Source organism: Zosterops lateralis (assembly GCF_965231275.1).
Source record: "Zosterops lateralis genome assembly, chromosome: 19".
In the NCBI taxonomy this organism is placed as follows: domain Eukaryota; kingdom Metazoa; phylum Chordata; class Aves; order Passeriformes; family Zosteropidae; genus Zosterops; species Zosterops lateralis.
This window is the reverse complement of record NC_139779.1, coordinates 230,703-238,453: the sequence shown is the minus strand read 5'-3', so window position 1 is coordinate 238,453 and position 7,751 is coordinate 230,703.

The following is a 7,751-nucleotide window of genomic DNA, read 5'->3' as shown; positions in this document are numbered from 1 at the left end:
TGCCCTTTATTTGGTGGTGTTCTGACACACTGTAGCGACATACAATCCCTCCTAAGCTCTCTGCCAGCCTCCTCCCATCATTTCTACAAGAAGGATTGCAATTTAAGACGTTCCTTAAGATGAATTTTTCCCGGTTATTGGGGGTTCTGGAGAAGTTCGCTTCTCTACTTTCAGAGACATGCTGCTAGTGAGGCTCTTGAAAAGGGACGAACCCTGCAAGTTCCCTAATTCAGCTTTCAGCAGACTCTAAGCCAATTTGCCTATGGCTGACCTAAAAGGCAGCTTTGCAGTTGTTCAGCCACCGCATTGACACGGGGCTTGGCAACACCCGGAGGAATCTTGCTGTTAAAATCCAGAGCAGGCGCTGGCAGGAGCGGCTTGGCAGTGGCAGTGCCGCAGCAGCCGAGCCGTGCCCGCCCCACGCCCCGGGCCGGGGCAGGGACAGCCGGGCCCCGGACGGCTGAGGGCCTGAGGGGCTGAGGGGCTGCGGGCGGGTCCGGCACGGCGCGGGGCAGGAGCGGGGCGCGGGTCTCGGCCCCGAGGGGCGCCGAGACGGCGGGGGAGCCGCGACCCCTCCCCGGGAGGCGTGTCGTGAGGGCTGCGGGCGAGGCGAGCCCCGGGCGGAGGGCCCTTGCCGGCAGCGGCGAGGCGGGACCCGCCACCGAGCCCCTGCCCGGGGCGGGGGGCTGCTCGCCCCTCACGGCCGCTCTCTCCAGGCCGTTTATGCGCAGCCACGTCCCCGCGCTGGCCCGGCCCGGCCCGGCCCCCGCTCTCCGCGGAGCCGCTCACTGCGCCTTCAGCGACGGCGGCTGCGCCCTCAGCGGCGGGCGGGCGGCACCGGGCGGCGGCGTCTCCCGGCCGCGTCTTTCAGCGCCGCAGGCGAGGGGGCGGCGCGGGGCCTCTGCTGAACGCCGATGGGGCGGCGGAGAGCGGGGTGCCGGAGCGCCCAGCGGGCGAGAACCTGGCACGGCTGAGCGCGGCTTGGCTGCGATCGGGCAGCGCTGAAATGGCGAAAGCTCCGCTCCCAGGTAAGCGCCGAGCCCGCGCGGCGCGAAGGGCCGGTCCTGAGGGCAGAGCGAGCCCCTGGGGCGGGATGGGGCGGCCCCGAGGGCAGCGCGGGCCCGGGGGCGCGGCGGGAACGAGGCTGAGGCGCGTTCCCGCCCACCCGCGGCGCTGAGGCGGCTCGGGCTCTGGGGCGGCTCTGGGGCAGTTCGGGCTCTGAGGCGGCTCTGGGGGGGCTCGGGCTCTGAGGCGGCTCTGGGGCGGCTCTGAGGCGGCTCGGGCTGTGGGGCGGCTCGGGCTGTGGGGCGGCTCTGGGGCGGCTCGGGCTCCGCGGCTCTGAGGCGGTTCGGGCTCCGCGCCCTTCGCCGTCGGCCCCGCGGAGCGCTGGGCGCGAACTCGTGTGGACGAGGCGCGGGTACATCTGACCTCGTCGTCGATACCGAGCGCGACCCGCTCTGTTTTCGGCTCCCGCACCCGCGGGTCTGTGGGGCCATGGCCGCTGCCCGGCCTCCTGCCCGCGCCCCGCCGGTGCGGGTCCGGTGCGGGGCTCTGCCGGCTCCCGGGGAATTCCGCCTGGTCGGGCCGGTGCTCGCTGCCGCCCGCCCGGGAGGAACAGCCCGGGAGGCAGCAGCCGTGGTCGGAGAGCGGTACAGGTGTGCTGCTGGGTGGAATTCGACGAAAGCCTGCGCTGCGCCTTTCTCATTCGCGTAACTCGTGCTTCCGCTGGAGCCTGGGCAGTGCGGAGCTCGGAGGTCTCAGCTGGGGCTGGGACCGGGGCTTGAGGATGCTCAGCAGCAGCAGCACCCGATGTCCCGTGCCTAGTGGCGGGTGCAGCCTGAAGGAGGTGGCATATTTTCTGTGTGCACAAAGGCCAGAACAGATGAGAGTGCAGTTGCTGATGCAGAAGTGGTTTTCTTCTAGGCTGCATGCAGAACCCATTGCTGTTGCAGGTGAAGGCCTAACTGCTACGACTGAATGGTCAGTATGTGACACTTGCCTGATGTTTAACACCAGGTCTGGGTGCAGCTTTACAGCAGCATGGCAATATTAAAGCTAAACCCAAAAGAGTTGGTTTTTTTTTCAGCACTGTTTATTTCTTTTTTCCCCCAAAATAAGCATAGATTAATGGCAGCCGAGAGATGTAACACTCAGGAGCATGAGAGTATTAATAATTTCAGAGAATACAAATATAGAATTGAACTAAATGTTTCTTTTCTGTCTTTGAAAGATGAAGAAGTAATCAAATGGGGGGAAAATCTCTTTTTTTCCCCATTGGCATTAGTTTGCAGTCCTTTTAAGTTTGATAGGAAAATAAGAGGGCATTGCTTTTGCTTTCTGTGATACATGAGTAATGCAGCATGTAATACATAGTTTGCATGTTCAAATGCAAATTTTCACAGGAATTTTAAAGCACAGTACTTGTCTTGAATGTGATTTCACTGATTTCACTTTGTGATTTCACAAAGTATGTATTTTGAAAGAAGCTTTGTGATGTCACTACTTATTGCAAAGAAAAATAAGAATAGACCATTCACAAAGGAAGTCTGGAAGAAACTATCTGATCTAGGCATAGGGAAAATGTGCTACTTTTATAAACTGAGCCGATTGATTTTATCAATGTGAGCCGCAATATGCACAACTATAAAAAAGATGTTTTGCTTGTATGTATCCTACCTTGCAGCTGTAGCCTTACCTCAGATAGAAAGGAAGACCAGAACTGTAGTGAAAATGTGCTGTTTGCTCACTGTTGAATGACAGGTTGCTTGTAAAGGGCTTTTAGGCATGGTCCACACTTGACTCGTTTGAGTAGCCAGATCTCACCTGGTGAACTCCAGACCTTAAGCACTTGAAGTAGTCTCTGTGCAGAAATGCTTGGGCATTTCCAAGAGTGTCGATTGTAAAACCACATAGAGACAATTGCAGATCACTACCTTCCATGTCCCTGTGGGAGTCGTAGGGTAGTGCTTTTCAGCTCTGACTTAATTTTTAACAGAGTGCAGTGACTCAAAAATGCCAGAACCTCCTCAGAAAGGCGGAATCTCTGCACTATGAAAGTAGAGACTTTCAGATGTGTTGCAGGCAGTCCACCTACAGTCATTGCAGGAAAAGGTTAGAGAATATTCATATCTTCTCTGATTTTGGGGAGTCAGTTTGGAGGAGGTGATGACACTGCTGAGAGGGAGGGTGAAGTTAATGTCTGCTGTAGGGAAGCTGGCATCTGAAGTATCAAGAAACAGCTCTGGGAGATGTACCATGTTTACAGGAAAGTTTGATCTAGGATTTGAAGTCTGAACAGTCATGTTAAACCTCTTTTCTTTCTTCCTCCACCTCACTAGTAATCCTGCAAAGTACAAGATGGCAAATGTCACTGGTACCTTAAAATAGGGGCTTAAAGCCCTGCATGGCTTAGTTTTTTGATTTGTTACCTGAACTCAATATTCAAATACATGCCCATTCTTACCATCTGCTGCAGAACTGCCAGTGGTGGGATATACAGAATAGACAACCAGGGATTTCTCACTGTGAAATTGCTGTGAGATGGAAGACACTGAATGAGGAATGGGAGAGAGGAGCTGGTTGTGTTGGGCACTTCTGACCACAGTTGTATCTGGACTGCTCCATCAGTTAGACCTTTCACTTCTTGACTAGAGAACCTGCAATTTGTTTGGACTTTTTTCTGTCTGTAACTATGGCTGGCTTTGTCAGCTGTGTATTTTGACAGGGGAACTTGACATCTTGACTTGATCTACCACTTTTTTTGTTCCCCAGCCCCTTTGGCCTTTTATGTTGTCTCTGCCCTCCCTCTTGCCTCCCACTGTTATTTTTCTCCCTGTCCTCCTTTAGCCTCATGGTTTTGTAGGCCTTCCAGTCCATGTCAACCCTCAGCCCCTTCCTCTGAGTGTGCTTCATTTCAGCTTCAACTGATTTCATTTCAGTTCCAGTCTCTGATGCACATTCATTCTGTGATTCTGGATGAGTTCTCTGTGGCCCTGCTATCAATGATGGCACATATGGTTCATCCTTTTTGGTGCTCAGTGTGCAGGCAAGGACTTCCTCTGATCAGCATATCCCTCTGTCTTGTATGAGCTCCTGAGTCTTAGGAGTGCCTCCAGTAGGTAAATTCCCATCCTTGTAACATGCATCTTCAGTTTTGCGTTTTCCAAATAAGAAATAAAACATAACTAAAAAATAATAGTGGCTGAACTTGGTCTCCAGTAAGTCTTAACTGCATAGTCACTAGGTAACACTGTGTGGGTAGCTCAGTTAAATCACTTAATGGGTAGGCAAGAAGCATCTGAAACCAGCAAAACAGAAAGAAGTATTATTATGCAACAGCAGTCAGTAGCAATAGCAAAGGTCATTCCTCCTACCCAGCATCTCTATCCAAACGGAAAAATGACTTGTGCTTTTAAATTTTGTTAGGAAAACTGCCTCGACTTCAAATGGTACACTTCTAAAAGTGGAAATGTTTTAATCTGTGCAATAGAGTCTATTTTTATTATTTTTTTTAATTGAGATTAATTCAATCCTCAGTATTTGACTGTGTGAAAGACTGAGTTTCCAGTAGCTATGAGAACACTGTGTATTGCTTTGTCTCTACCTAGGTGTGGTGATAGTATTCAGGAATGCTTTCTTTAGGATTCCCTGTCCTCTGGCATGTGCTTATGTCTGGGCTTGATTGGAAATTGAAAAATGTTACTAAGCAAAAGATGTAGAAAAAAGGCTGAGCCTGCTGCAAAGCTTGAAATCTGTGATAGTATGACAGTGAAGTGAATAATATTGAATTAGTTTTACAGTAAAGCCCAGTGCTGTAATTGCATCCACTGAAAACTGCTGCTCATATCCCAGGCTGCTTGAATGCATCTTCCTGATGCATCCCTGAGGTCTGGTGTGAGCACACCTGAGCTGGGATGGCCTCTGGAACCAGCCTGTGATGCTGCCAGTCCACAAGGGGCTGGTACGACTGGCATTTGGGTCATCCTGCTTACTCCCCATCTGTCCTGATTGCCTGACAAGGTAGCCAGTCATGCGTGCATTGGTAAGGGGAAGACGGAGATGCTGGAGTGACTCTTAAACGGAATCTTCTGGAGCCTACTGTGCTGCTACTCTGCCCTCACAAGTATGTTTCAGGAATGAAATCGCTACTCTTTCATTCCCTAAGTGTATGTGCTGGTGCTGCTTTTGAAGTGCTTCTGTAAACAGTGATGTGATAATTCCAGCAATGGGGTTTGTTTCAGTTACAGTAAGTGGTTTTAAAAGCTATTTTAAAATGAGGAGAAGGCAGAACCAGTGAAGAAAGGTAACATGGCTATGGTTTCACAGCAGGGCTAGGCTTACTTCCTGCTGCATTTGAAAATTAATTTTCTGCTCATTAGATTCAGTATCAGATTCAATCCCTGTGCCTTGGCCAGGTGTGCTTAGAGGACATCATTTCCACCAGAAAATGTTCCTTCCTTTTTCCGAAAGATATTCTTGCACTCTCCACACGTTGCGCCTCCAGGTGTATGCCATCTAAGGACCTGGGGCCTGTGCTGCGTGGTGTTGCTTTGTGCTGTCAGACGTGATGCCAGTTACTGGAATGGAAATGTTAAGTAGATGCCTTTTTTTTCTCCTTACTTGATATGCATTTTAAATACTATCTTTACTTAACAAGTAAAATTGAAGCAGCATCTTTGGTACTGGTAGCAGAACGTGTGCTTACTATTGAGTGACAGTGGTGAGCTGTTCTGTCTTAGGATGCATAGGACTTACAGGATGAGTGTGTTTTGGACATCAGGCCTTCTAAAGGATACAGGAAAGTGATTAAAGTCAGGAATCAATAGCATTAGCTATTCAGTTTTCAGAGGAAAACCTTTGCTTCTTAAACTGTTTTGCAGAGCCTCTTCAGCCTTACTTTACTTCTTACCTGTTTTTCTGTTAGTCCAGAGAATGGTGGCTACAGACCAGTAGGGTCACTTTAATTCCTCTTGTGTTTTTGTGGTTTTTGTGTTTTTTTTGTTTTTTTTTTTTTTGTTTTTTTTTTTTTTTGTTTGTTTGTTTTTTTTTTTTCTCTTTTAGAATTACCCTCATATCACATGGAATGAAGTGTGATCATGCACTGCTTAATGTCATATCATTGCCACTCTGTAAAAAAAAGAGACATCTTTGGAAAGAATTTGGGTTTATGCCTCCTGACCAGAGGAAGCTAGAGCTAATTCTTCTCTTATATATACTTTTCAACTGCTGTTGATTTCTTATGGAACTATGGTAGAACAAGCCCTGCTGGTGTTTGTGGGTGAAAGTGGAATTGGCATTTTCCATGACTGTTCTGCTCCTTGGATCTATTTGTGGAACATATCAGAGATTGCATCATTTTAGTGGGTTGTTCCATCTCTGGATGGACAGCATTAGAAGCTGCTGATATGTGTGTGGGAACTGTTTTTTCTGCTGTTTGCTGGAATTATGTACAGTCACTAAACACCAAGGATGAAATTTGCCTCGCATCTGAATTAGGATGACGTGTAGAGAGGTGCAGTCTGGCTTGCCTTCAGCTGAAGTGCAAGTGTTGCATAATAGAACATGGAACTATTTCTGTAGCAGTTTTTAGTCAAAGTTCCTGGCTATTTGCTGCTTATCACAAGAGGTTGCTGCTGATTGTGATCTCTGGTTCTTCCTCTTATGGAAGCTGTTGTGCAGTATATGGATTTCAGTTGTGATCCTTATACATTGGGGTAAGGAAATCAATATCTAACATGCATCACAGCACCTCCTGTCAGGTCACCAGGTCACTGATGCAGCAAAGTACTGGTGAGATTCCAGCTATTTTTTGTTAAAGAAAAAAAAAACAAAATTTTTTTTACTGAGGAAAATCCCTGACTGTAATCTTAATTACAATTACATACAGTTAGTGCTAGCCTAACTAGAGTATCCAGCTTCTGTTCATATTTCTGCAAGGATGGCTCTGCTCTTGTCTTCTCCCTAGCTTTTACTGTCGCTCTCTGCTCAGGGCAAGCCCCTGCCAGCTCCCTCTGTGACAGGTGACTGTCACAACTTGCTGTTCTATGCAGAGAGAACAGCTTAGATAGGAAACTTTACTTCTGCTTCTTCTAGAAGAAAAGCACCTGTGCATTTCTATGGGCTCTCCTTCCACCTCTCGGAAGTGTTACACTTATATCCTACTGTCCCTCTGTCATGCTGCCCCAGCAGCTTATGGGGAACTACTGTGTGTTCTTCCAGTTTAACTATTGTGACTCGTAGACTGGTCATGCAGTGTTCAAAGCATCTCTACATGCTTTCCCCTTCTTTGATCAGCAATTGTGATACCAAACAACTGGGATGAAATGGAAGTTGCTACCCTGGGTGAAAAAAATTCTGAGATCTTGCTGCTAAGAGTCAGCTGACTGGTATGATAAAGGGTAGGTTCACTGCCATAGAAGCATAAAGTGTCATTACCAAGGAGCTCAGCTGTGTTTTGAAGTAGGGCTGGTCTTTTCATTCTCCGAACCAATATTATGAAATATATGCAGCAGTTGACAGCATAAATCACATCAGTGAGTCCAGACAATGACAGTGTCTAATAAAATCAAGAAATGTTAATAGAGTCCTCTGAAGGTGCCTAATGCTAATCTGCTGGCTCAGAAGGAAGCAAACTCAATAGGACCAATGTATTAGGGCAATGCAATGCAGTCCAGCCAGAAAATCAGTCTAGATGTGGAGAGCTGTTGCAGTGAGCTTTATGCAGATTTGTGCTGCTGACTGTGGTTATGTTT